This window comes from Heterocephalus glaber, unplaced genomic scaffold (genome assembly GCF_053883595.1).
Source record: "Heterocephalus glaber isolate CG9 unplaced genomic scaffold, H.glaber_assembly_v1.0 deba00001002, whole genome shotgun sequence".
NCBI classification, from domain to species: Eukaryota; Metazoa; Chordata; class Mammalia; order Rodentia; family Bathyergidae; genus Heterocephalus; species Heterocephalus glaber.
The window spans coordinates 902,869-915,314 of NW_028258178.1; the positions used below are offsets into that span (position 1 = coordinate 902,869).

Sequence of the window (12,446 nt, forward strand, 5' to 3'; positions counted from 1 at the left end):
CTGATGATTCCCCCACATACAGTGCATATTCAGTGGCTTTTAGTTATTCAGAGTGGGCATCGTCACTGTGGTCAATTTTACAGCATTTTTTTTTACCCAAAAAGAAATCCTGCACCCCTAAGGCATTGTTCCCCACATCCTCCATCCTTGCCTCCTTCCCTCAGCCCTGGACAATCATTAATGTGTTTTGCATCTCTCTACATTTGCTTCTTCTGGACATTTCATATAAATGGAATCACATGTGATCTTTTTTTTCTTCTCAAAGTATTGAACGAAATGAGCAAAAAGCAGTGGCAAAGTTTATTTAAGAAAGTAAAAGTGAAGAATGTGGGAAAAACCGGCTCTGCAGAGTGAGCTTGGGCCGAGTAAAAGAGAGAAAGCAAGATAAACAAACACCTTGGAGAAAGCAGGGTGAGCTACCCTGAGGGGAGCCACAGTAGCGTGCTCTTTTTTTTAGAAAATTTTTTATTCTGGCGCTGGGGATTTAGCTCAGTGGTTTCGCCGCCTGCTGCACAAGTGCAAGGACCCAAGTTTGATCCCTGATACCAAAAAAAAAAAAAAAAAGAAAAATTTTTATTCTGTATTTTTATTAGTACGTGTTTGCAGCACATAATGATTACATTTATTGTGGGCAGTTTGTACATATACATAACACATCTTAAGTCTTCTGTGTCCCCTTCCCCTCCTGTCTCCCTCTCATTCAAAAAACCTCTATTCCCATTTTTTCTTCATTCTTTTAAAAAATATTTTTTCCTTCCTCCCCCTCCATTTCTTCTTCCCTTTCAAATTTGGAAAAAAAAAATCTCCATACTTTCTATCCTTTATTTTGCTCTTTAGTTCTATTTCAGGTTTCTCATGTAAGAGAACTCATGTGATATTTGAACTTGTATGTCTTGATTTATTTCACCTAACATTATGGTCTTGAGGGGCATCTATTTACCTACACATGCTTCAAGTTTATCTTTTTAGGGCAGAATAGTACTCCATTGTGTATAAATGCCACATGTACTTTATCTATTTATCTATGTGAACTTTCTTGTCAGGCTGTTACTTAGCTCAATGTTTTCAAAGTCCATCCAAGCATTAACATGCACCATATCAGAGCTTTACCACCTCCCCACCCTATGACAACCCACCCCCAACACTGAGGAGTGAAGACAGACTGCACTAAGCTACATCCCCAGCCCTATTTATTTTTATTTTTGGTACCGGGGATCGAACTCGGGTCCTTGGGTTCTTGTGCTTGTGCAACAGGTGGCGAAACCACTGAGCTAGATCCCCGGCCCCCCGAGCCCTATTTATTTTGAAGTAGGGTCTTGCTAAATTGCCCAGACTGGGCTTGCATTTGTAATCCTCCTGCCACAGCCTCCCAGACTGCTGGGATTACAGGCATGTGCCATAGCACCCAGCTATTATTGTGGTTTTGATTTGCATTTATGTGCCTGATAATGTTAAACATCCCTCAGTGTTCTTATTGGAAAGTACTTCCCTTTTTTTGTTTTTGCCTTGGTGCTAGTGATCAAACCCAGAGCCTTGCACATGCTAAGCACATGTTCTACCGCTGGGCTATTCTCCAGTCAAGAGCTTCCTTTTATTATTTATTTATTTATTTGTTTGTTTGTTTATTTAGTTGAGACAGGGTCTTGATACGCAGTTCAGGCTGGCCTCAAACTCACTATGTAGCCCAGGCTTGCCTCAAACTTGCTACGATCCTCCTGCCTCAGCCTCCCTCGTGTTGGGATTACAGGTGTGCCCCACCATGCCCGGGAGGAGCTTCCTTTTAAAATAACTTCATAGTGTTCCCTCACATGGACGCACCATGATGTATTTAAGCCATTCTCCTACTCTGGACACTACGGGGTAGGTTTCCCAGTGTTTTTCTATTATAAACAGTGCCTCTTGTGCACGTACTATTTTGTTCATGTGTGAACATATCCGTAAGGTAAGTACCGAGAGTAAAACTGCAGGGCTCAAGGGACTGTACCTGCCTTTTATAAATCTGAGTTTATAACATGTGTGCATTTAAAAGTGAATACTCGGAATAACTGGTGTGTTTGAGGAGCATTCTGATTTCTCCAGTGATACTGATGAGTTGATTCAATCATATCATAATCAGCAGCCACATTATTTCCTTTTTAAAATTTTGATTAGCTGAGTGTGGTAGTGCACACCTGTAATCCCAGCACCCAGGAGGCTGAGGCAGGAGGATCACCATGAGTTTGACACCAGCCTGGGCTACATGGTGAGTTTCAGACCACCTCTGAATTACACAGCCAGGTGTGATAGCACTTGCTGTAACACTCTGGAGGCTGAGGCAGAGGATCATGAGCTTGAGGCCAGCCTGGGCACTTTAGCAAGAGCCTGCCTCAAAATAAAAGAAATTTGGCTAGGGATGTGGCTGAGTGGTAGAGCACTTGCCTAGCAAACAAACACCCGGCTTGGTGGTTGAACCCCAGCCTTTCAAAACAAAACAAAAACAGCTGGGTATGGAGGCTGAAGCAGGAGGATATTTGTGAGTTAGGGCAGGCTGGGTTATATAGCAAGACCTGTCTCAAACAACAACAAATAAAGTAAAACAAGAAATCTAACATAGATGCCAGGTGGTGAGGGCACACAGTTGAAGTCCCAACACTCTGGGAGGCTGAGGCAGGAGGATTGCAAGTTTGAGGCCAGCCTAGACAATTATTGACTTAGTAAAACCTTACCTCAAATTTAAAAATAAGAAGGGCTGGGGATACAGCTCAGGTCGAAGGCCCTGTGTTCAGTCCCCAGAGCCAGAGAAACAAAACAAAAACTCTTAACAGCTCTCTAATGCACAATTCATGTAGCAATTTCATCAACTGTCTCAATAATGTTCATCATTGCTATTTTTCCTCTGGCTGAGAATCCAACTTGAAATCTCCTGTTTAGATGTCATATAAGAACTTCTTTTTAAACAGTGAAAGTTAAAATAACAGCACTAAGGTGTCCCAAGTTGCTGCTCTAGGAAGACTGGTTCCAGCAGGGATGGCCAGCTCATGTAGCACCACCTTGTGGCAATAGTGTGAATAGTTAATAGATCACCCAGTGGGTAGCTGTCAAATTACAGCCCCAGGTATTGAACCCAGGGCCTTCTCACTGAGCTACATCCCTGGTCCTTTCTTCCCTCTCTCCCTCTCTCTTTTTAAAAATTATCAACAGAAACTTTATTTCTCATTGATTCCAGGAACAATTAAAGGATAGGTGGTACGAGGGAGGGAAAGAGGGACAGAGAGAGAATCCTATAAAAAGGAAGCGCCACACTGGGGGATATGAGAAACATGGACAGGGCAAAGGGGCAGTTCTCAAGTAGGGGATACTGAATGAAGGGGCAGTTACATGGGGCACCAAATCCAAAATTAGCCACAGGAGATGGAATGAGCATTGGCCCAGATTGGAAGGTTGGATGAGAGGGAGTTAATAACACTTAGGGTTATAGGATACTGGGCTTCTGTCAGGGAATTGGGAGTCAGGTTTTGGGCTTCAAGGTGTAACATGGAGGAACCAGGTAGGACTGGCTGCAGGAGGAGCCCCAGGCCCCTCTCCTGGGCCTCTCCTTTTGGGGGCAGCTCACTGACATGGCAGAAGTAAACAGGTCCAGAGAGGGGCGTCTGTGGCCAACAGTCACAGTCAGAATGCCATCCATTCCCAAAAATGTCTCTGGCCAAGCCCACCCTCAGCCACAGCACTGGACTTTCTAGTGTGGGTCGATTTGAAATACAGCCCTGTTTTATGCTAAGTTAAAATTATGTGGCTTAGAGATAGTAAAATACTTTAAACATACTCTTCCATAAAGAAATATTGAGATATTTATACCAGCTGGGTTTTTTTACAACATCAAGAAGGGAATAGTTGCTGGGGATTTAGCTCAGTGGTGCCACGGCCTCCCTCATAAGAAGGGAATAGTTTTGCTGGGTGTGGTGGCACATTACTGGAATCTTGGTACTCTGGGAGGCTGAGACAGGGGGATCACAAGTTTGAGCCCAGCCTGAGCAATGTAGTGAAACCTTGTCAGAGAGAAAGAGGGAGAGGGAAAGGGGGAAGGGGGAAGGGGGTGGGGAGAGGGAGAGAGGGAGGGAGAGGGAGAGAGCCAGAGAGAAAGAAAAAGAGACTACACCCAGGGAACAAAGAACAAGCGCCATGACACCACAGCTGATTCCTTTTTGACCTCTTGAGACCCCCGGGTCTCTCAGCATTTCCACCCTGCCCCTCCCAGAGGTTCAGTGCTTTGTATTCAATGGCAAGTACATGAACTGCACTTGGAATAGCAGCTCTGAGCCCCAGCCTACCAACCTGACTCTTCAATGTGGGTACAAGAACTCTGACAATTATAAAGTCCTCAAGTGTGGTCACTATCTGTTCTCAAAAGAGATCATTTTTGGCTGTTGGCTGCAAGAAATTGAGATCTGTCTCTATGAAACATTTGTTGTTCATCTGCTAGACCCTGGAGAACCCAGGAGGCAGATGGAACAGAAGCTAAAACTGCAGAACCTGGTGGTCCCTTGGGCTCCGGAGAATCTAACACTTCACAAACTGAGTGAATCCCAGCTAGAACTGAGCTGGAGCAACAGATACTCCTTGAACTGGTGTTTGCAGTCTTTGGTGCAGTATCGGACTGACTGGGATAGCACCTGGACTGAACAACAAGTGGATCACAAACAGAGCTTCTCCCTTCAAGTGTGGATGGGCAGAAACTGTACACATTCTAGGTTCAGAGCCACTTTAACCCACTCTTCGAAAGTGCTCCCCATTGGAGTGAATGGAGCTACCCAGTCCACTGGGGAAGCAATACTTCAAAGGAGAATCTAACCACAGCCATGCTTATCCCTGTTGGCTCCATGGAATTATTAGCCTCTTCTTTGTGTATTGCTGGCTGGATGCCTCGAATTCCCACCCTCAAGAACCTAGAGGATCTGGTCACTGAATACCATGGGAACTTTTCAGCCTGAAGTGGTGTGTCTAAGGGACTGGCTGAGAGTCTGCAACCATCATCCCTGGCTTGCAAATATTTTTTGATCCCCGAGTCCCAACTATGTGCCAGGCACCCAGGCATAGTTCTGCAGGCTGAGAAGACAGTGGTGTCCAAAGCAAAGTCTTGGCTGGGCATGGTGGTACATGCCTGTGATCCCAGCACTCAGGAGGCTGAGGCAGGAGGATTGCCGTGAGTTTGAGGTCCAGCCTGGGCTAGATAGTGAGTTCAAGGCCAGCCTGAACTGCATAGTAAGACTTTGTCTCTAAAAAAGAAGAAGAGGAGGAGGAGGAAGAGGAAGAGAAAGAGCCCATTATTCGAAGATGGGATGGGGTGAGGATGAGGGGCCCAGCCAGAAGGGTACACAGGCCAAGGTAGGCAGAGGTCAGCATGTTTGGAATGTGGGGCTGGAGATAATTTAGAAAGCTGGGCAGGGGGAGCTACACTGGGCCCTGGAGGCCACAGAATGCCTGACGCCACGCAGGACAGGAAGCCAGCTGTGTTGCTGGGCAAGGCAGGCGCTCAGTCTTTTTAATGTAATCCAAGTACTGCAGATATTAATAAAGAGAATATAAAAAGTGCTCTTCTACTTCTATGAAAAAACAAAACAATTTCACAACAAAACAGAATAACAATAGTTAATACACAGTGTACCATAATCTTAAAAGAATGTCCAAAACGTTACTCAGAGTACAAGTCATAGACAAAAAGACTCTTACAAACAAGAAACTGATAATAGCACAAGATGTTCTTTTCAATGAATGAAGAGAAACTAGTAGTATAAAATGAAACAAATAAGCAAATATTTTGATTTATATATATATATATAGATGCGATCAGGTGCGTTCAGGGTGGTATGGCCGTAGACTTGAAGTATTTTTTTTTCTTTTTTCGTGCCGGGGATCGAACTTGGGACCTTGCGCTTTTGAGGCAGGTGCCGGAACCACTGAGCTAAATCCCCGGCCTTGAAGTATTTTTTTACACGAGGGAATAGAGAATTTGGGAAACTGCTCAGTCTTATCAAGAGCAGAGCCAGGGGATGGTGCAAGCCTATAATCCCAGCACTCAAGAAAAAAATTTAAAAATAAAAAAAGTTGGGTATGGTAGTGTTCACCTGTAATTCCAGCACTCAAGAGGCTGAAGCAGGAAGACTGCTGCGAGTTTGAGGCCAGTCAGGGGCCTCAAACGAGGCCAGAATGAACTACGTAATAAGACCCTGTCTCAAAACAAAAAATCAAAAAACCACAAACAAAAAAAAGTAGAAAAAACTTTTTTGGGGGAGTACCAGGGATCCAACTCAGGACCTTGCACTTGTGAGGCAGGCACAGTGCCACTGAGCCAAATCCCTGGCCCAGAAAAAACACCATTTTAAGATCTACACAGAAGTACACTAGCTTAACACAACCACTTTAGCACTTTGGGAGTCTCTGGTGGATTTAGAAATCAAATGTGCATGGTGTCTTCTATTAAAATTTTTGAAAGAGAAATGTATTTTATATGAAGGAAATTGGGTTTGACACTCACAGAATCCCTAAGGCCTATCTTATTTCTGCCAAACACAGAACATTGCTGTAAAGGGACCTTGCTAGCACAGTAGCATCTAGGGAAGGCTTAGTGACTTCTGGCTGGGGAATTGAAGATACTATCATACTATTTCAACAATTCTTTTTTTTTTTTAATTTTGAATTTTTTTTTCTGGTACCAGGGATCGAATTCAGGACCTTGTGCTTTTGAGGCAAGCGTGGCACCACTGAGCTAAATCCCTGGCCCTATTTCGTTTTTTTTTTTGGTATCGGGGATCGAACTTGGGTCCTTGTGCTTTCGAGGCAGGTGCAGTGCCACTGAGCTGAATCCTGGGCCCCCAAGGCCCTATTTCAACATTTCGTTATAGTATGGGCCCTTTTAAATATTTTAAATAAAAACAAAACTCTTTCTTTATCTTTCTTTTTTTGTTTGTTTTTGAGACAGGGTTTTACTATGTAGTCCAGGGTGGCCTTGAACTTGTGGTGATCCTCCTGCCTCAGCCTCCTGAGTGCTGGGATTACAGGCATGTGCCACCATGCCCAGCCAAAACCTTTTTCTTAATCGTTTCAGACTTCTTTGAGAATTTGATCAATGCTATGGACTTGCTACCCTGGAACTGTTCTGTGAGAGGATGAGAAAGGGGGGAATCTTCATTCCTCTTGCTTGTGTCTCTTTCTCTCTCTTTTTTTTTTTTTTTGTGATAGTGGGCGTTGAACCCAGGGTCTTTGGACTGAGCTACATCCCCAACCCTTTTAAACATTTTTTTAGACATCTCGCTGAGTCACTGAGTTGCCCAGGTGGGACTTGCACTTGCAGTCCTCCTGCCACAGCCTCCCAGAAGCACTGGGATTGTAGTGCCACCATGCCCAGGCCTGTGTCTCTAGACTGCTCATGTGGAAGAGAAGTTTCTCCCCCAGTGGCCACTGCCACCAAAAGTTAGAACCCAGGCCTTATAGGGATGGAGTGGAAGCATTGCTGCAGGAGGCTGCTCGGAGATTCCTGTGGCTGGTCCATGAGGCTTCCAGGCACTACTGAGAAACCGACCTTTGTGCGAAGGTTTGACTTGGAATCTGGGGCCTGATTTCTGTTCTCTGTGGAAAGCCTCTGAAGAGGCTTTGAGGAGATGTCCTCTTCATTCCCTAGGAAAGGTTCCTTTGCCTTTCCCTCCCCCCCCACTGTATTGGGTACAGGCCCTTCACACTGAGCCACATGCCCAGCCCCTTTTTATTTTTTTATTATTATTTTTTTTGGTACTGGGGATTGAACTCGGGACCTTACGCTTGCGAGGCAGGCGGCAGAACCACTGAGCTAAATCCCCACCCCTAGCCCCTTTTTATTTTGAGCCAGGGTCTAAGTCACTAAATTATCCAGGTGGGGCTCGAACTTGCAATCCTTCCGTCTCAGCCCCTCAGAGTGCTGGAATTGCAAGCATATACTACTATGCTAGGCTTCATCTTTTTGTTCTAAATCAAGAGGTCTTTGGGCAGATTTCAGAGAAGTTACTGCTCCAGCTCCCCAGAAAAGTACATGTGAGCAGGAGTTCACAAAGTACATTAGAGGAAAGAGAATGATTTTTGATTTTAGAAAATTTTCTGCTCCATTACTCTTGATGTTGAAATTGAGAAACTGCGGACCCCCAACAATAATTAAGTGGTTTGCCAAAGCAACATGAGGATCAGAAGTAAGGCCAATACTTTCCATTTTCCAGCATGATGTGCATTAAAAGCACAGGTTGTTGTACCCAATTGCCTAGGTTCAAATCTTGCCCCTCCCCATTGTCCAGCTGTTGTAGTTGACCTTCAATTTATTTACAGACAGCAATAGGATATGTTGGTAGGAGTGTGTTAAGCACAGATCTTGCCTGTAACAACTGCCACATAAATTGTGTGTGTGCCTGTGTCACTGGGGATTAAATCCTGGGCCTTCCCACTGAATCACATCACCAGCTCTTTTGTTTACTTGAGACAGGGTCTCACTATGTAGTTCAGGCTGACCATGAACTATGTAGCCCAGGCCAGCCTCGAACTCATCCTCCTGCCTCAGCCTCCGGAGGGCTGGGATATCAGGTGTGCATCACCACACCCGACTTTTTTATTGTTATTTTTGATTCACTTTGTTTTTGGTACCGGGGATTGAACTCAGGTCCCTGCACTTGCACAGCAGGCGGTGAAACCACTGAGCAAAATCCCTGGCCCTGATTCACTTATTTTTAGACAAGGTCTCAGTAAGTCACTGAATTGCCCAGGATTGGCCTGAACTTCAAATCCTCCTGCCTCAGTCCCTCAGCATGCTGGGGCTACAAGGCTGTGTGTCACTGTGCCTGGTTAATTACTACATAAATTTTATTAACACTGTTTTGCAATGAGGAAAAGGCATGCTGAGGGAAGTGAAGTCATTTTGACAAAAAGACAGGAAAAACATGATTAGACTCTACCCATCTCCAAAGCCAGTGAGTGGTGGCACCCCGAAACCAGAGCTTTTCCTAACAGCACGGCAGGACCCGTTAGCATGTCAGAAAATCAGCTCAGGAGGGCTTCAGCATTGACAAAGAAAGACTATTGAATACGAGAGTCCAAAAAATTAAAAAAATTTTCAAAAGAAAACAAATACAAGAATGCACCATACAAAAGGGTAAATAATCTAGGCATGGTGGCACAGGTTTATAATCCCAGCACCCAGGAGGCTGAGGCAGGAGGATCACAGGCCAGGCTGGGGTACATATTGAGTTCAAGGCCAGCTTGAATTGCATATTGAGACCTTGTCTCCAAAGTCCAAAACAAAACATAAAGGTAAATAGCATCTGATACTTTTGTTTCATTTTTGGAAGCCATTAGGCTTGATGAGCAGCGCCCCCAAGCAGTTAGTGTATAGCCAGGCCGACTGCTTGCTCATCCATGGTGTGCTCTAGGAGGAACAGGGGTCCCAGTTAGCCTAGGGAGGACCTAAAGGCAGCAGGATGGGCTGTAACTCAATGGCTCTAACGAGTGAAAGGACAGGCAGCAGTAGCGTGTAGAGTACAAGTGTCACAGGGCTGGGTCTGTGCGATTCCCAAAGTTAATCCACCCCGCTGTGGCTGGCTCACTGACTCCTGTCACAGTGAAAGAATTTTCAGGACATTTGAGGAGATGGGGTAGTTTATTAGACAGACAGAGTACAGCACATACTCAAGAGGGGAGTGGGTGGGCTGGGGATTTAGGTCAGCAGCACCACGCTTGCCTTGCAAGCACAGGGTCTTGAGTTTGATACCTGGTACCAAAAAAAAAAAAAGAGGGGAGTGGGGGTGCTCAGGGGGATGAGATGCATACAGCTGGAACTGAGTACATTTATACTTTTTTATACTTTTTTTTTTTTTTGGTACCAGGGATGGAACTCCGGACCTTGCGCTTGTGAGGCAGGGACTGGAACCAGTGAGCTAAATCCCCAGCCATTTATACTCTTCTTGGGGTGAAAAGCTAGGGGAGAAATGCCCACCCAATAAGGGTACCAGCCTGTTAGTGGACATGTCTCTTTTTAAAGGCGATTTGTACATTTTTCTGGATTTGCTCAATTTGTTTTTAAAACTTTCTTAATTGGGCCAATTTATGGCCTTCTAGTGATGGGCCTGGTAGGCAAGAGGTGTAAATTTAGCCAAGGAAAATTGGCATGGGGCTGTCTTGGGGGACTTCGGCTAAGTCCTGGAAGTTGCAGTCTTCTTACAAAATACAATTTTTAGTTATGATTTCCTTTCTACCTATCTTTTATTTCTTCTATCTCCGAAGGGTTAATTCTGCTTTTTCCCCCCAACTGGCGACTGAACCCCTTTGCACTAGCTACATCCCCAGCCCTTTGTAATTTTTTTAGAGATAGATTCTCAACTAAATTACTAAATTGCTTATGCAAGGCTTGAAATTTTGACCCTCCTGCCTCAGTCTCCCAGAGTACTATGATTACAGGCGTGTGCCACTACACTCAGCTAGAATGACTAATTTTTTTGTTTTCCTGTGGGTTTTTTTTTTTTTTTTTTGAGAGGACCTCTCCCTATGTAGTTAGTTCAGGCTGGCCTTGAACTCCTTATGTAGCTCAGGCTGGCTTCACAGCAATCTTCTGGCCTCAGCTGCTGTAGTGCTGGGATTACAGATGGGCACCTTGTCTGGCAGAATGGCTAATTCTTAAAACAAGAGTCCATTCTGTGAGCGACCTTTGTAGCCTAGTGCTGCGTACACAGTGATGATTGAGACAGTCCTGGTTTCTTCTCTCCCGGGGCCCTCTGTCCACAGGAGAGACAAACTTGTCACCAGACAGTGACAGACTCAACGGTTAGGTGTGTGAAAGGACATTGGTCAGTTATCAACACTGACTGATGGAGCAAGACCCTAAAGTTGGAACAAAGAAGGGAATTCTTGGTTGAAAATCAATTAATGGCTAGTTCCAGGACTGGCTTACCTTTGGGGAAACGAAGGCCTGGCCCTGAGCTGGATGTGCTTGAATCCCTCTTCCAGATGAAGGTAGACCCAGGATTCAACTCCCAGCCCGGCATTATCCTCATTCATCAACGCCTATTTTCCAAACTTTGTGCCATACTGAAACCCAAGTTTAGAAGGTAATAATCCATCTCCCAACCTATGTGAAAAAAGGGTGTGGGAGCCAGATGTTTCACAGCTGTCTTCACTAGCTGATAGGCTGGCCAGGGTCTGTAAAACTCTATCCCACTGCCCTTTGGTACTGAGGATTGAACCCAGGGCCTTTAGCCCAAGCTGTATCTTATTCTTCTTTTTTTGAGACAGCGTCTCCCTAAGTCACTAAATTGCCCAGGATAGGCTCAAACTCTTGCTTCTCCTGCCTCAGTCTCCCAGAGGGCTGCCATTACTGGTGTGTGGCACCCTGCCCAGCTTTGTGGGGTGATTTTAAGGTTTTTGTGGGCCCAAATTGCTCCTTTAAAAAGTTACACATTTTGGAGTCAAGGAAATTCAAATCGGGTTGTATGGCTTCAGAGTCTGAGCTCAACCCTTACAGACACGGTGAAATACAAACCTCTCCAAATCGTGCTCCTGGGCCCTTTAAGAGTCTCGCAACATCGCATACAGACCTCACGATCAAAGCGTATGTAAATAAGGACTAGGGGTTGCCGGGAAATAATCACTGTGGCTGGCCTCCAGGGAAAGGCGGCGTCGGAGTCATACTGCGCCTGCGCAACTTTACCTCCTTTTTTTTTTTTTTTCATTTCGCTCCTAAATTAGGCCCTTTACCTACACAGGCCCAAATTGCCTAATTTAGTACGCAGGTGCCATGAAGGCCCACCGCCTCCCTTTCTTGTGTTTGCGCTCTGGAGCCCTCCGAGCCGCTCCTTCGCTCTTTGTGCGTCACTTCCTGTTTGTGGCGGGAGAAGGCGGTATTTCCGGCCAGAGGGTGGGAGGGGGCGGTAAGCGGGGGCTGGGGGGAGGGGGCGGGGGGGGCCGCGCCGCGCGAGCCGTTGGGCCTGGCTCCGAGAAGGCGTCGCCGCCGCCGCCAGGAAACACAAGGAGCGGGAGAAGCGCAGCGTGGCGATGGGCGGGGGTAGAGCCCCGCCGGAGAGTCTGAGCGGCAGACGGTGACAGGTGAGTGCACCAGCGCGTGTCCCTAGGAGCCCCCCCCCCGCGATGGTCGCGCCCGGGCCCCCCGCGGTGCCGCGCCGGGCCGTACCACCGGTGCCCGCCGGGTGGGGACCGCGGTCCTTGAGCCCCCCCTTCCGGAACTGAGTGGGGGTGGCCGCGCGGGGGCGGGGGCACTAGATTCGGGGGGGCCGGGGGGCCGGGGCCGGGGCCGGGGCCCGGGCTGGCTGTACTTCTGGAGTGGCGTGGGGAGCTTCCCGGGCGTGCGAGGACCGAACCCCTGAGGGGGCTGGGGCCAGCGCCGGATGGGTGTGGGGGAGATCGTGCCTGGGGTCCAAGTACTAAACCATCGAGGGGCTCACTGTTTC

General features: G+C 46.6%; 1 protein-coding gene and 1 pseudogene across 3 annotated transcripts in view; both read left to right on the plus strand.

The window, feature by feature from the left end:
- Positions 1 to 3,513: 3,513 nt before the first annotated feature.
- Positions 3,514 to 11,888, plus strand: LOC147828594 (cytokine receptor common subunit gamma pseudogene; annotated as a pseudogene). Its single transcript, XR_015450527.1, has 2 exons — positions 3,514 to 3,526; positions 4,036 to 11,888. The product of XR_015450527.1 is annotated as a cytokine receptor common subunit gamma pseudogene (transcript).
- A 39-nt stretch (positions 11,889 to 11,927) lies between these two features.
- Positions 11,928 to 12,446, plus strand: part of Akt2 (AKT serine/threonine kinase 2) — a 55,644-nt gene continuing 55,125 nt past the window's right edge. Inside the window, exon 1 of one of the 2 annotated variants that reach the window (XM_087209242.1) lies at positions 11,928 to 12,084. The gene's annotated coding sequence lies outside the window, so the exon portion shown is untranslated. The remainder of the gene's footprint in view (positions 12,085 to 12,446) is intronic. The other variant, XM_087209250.1, reaches the window with a different exon arrangement.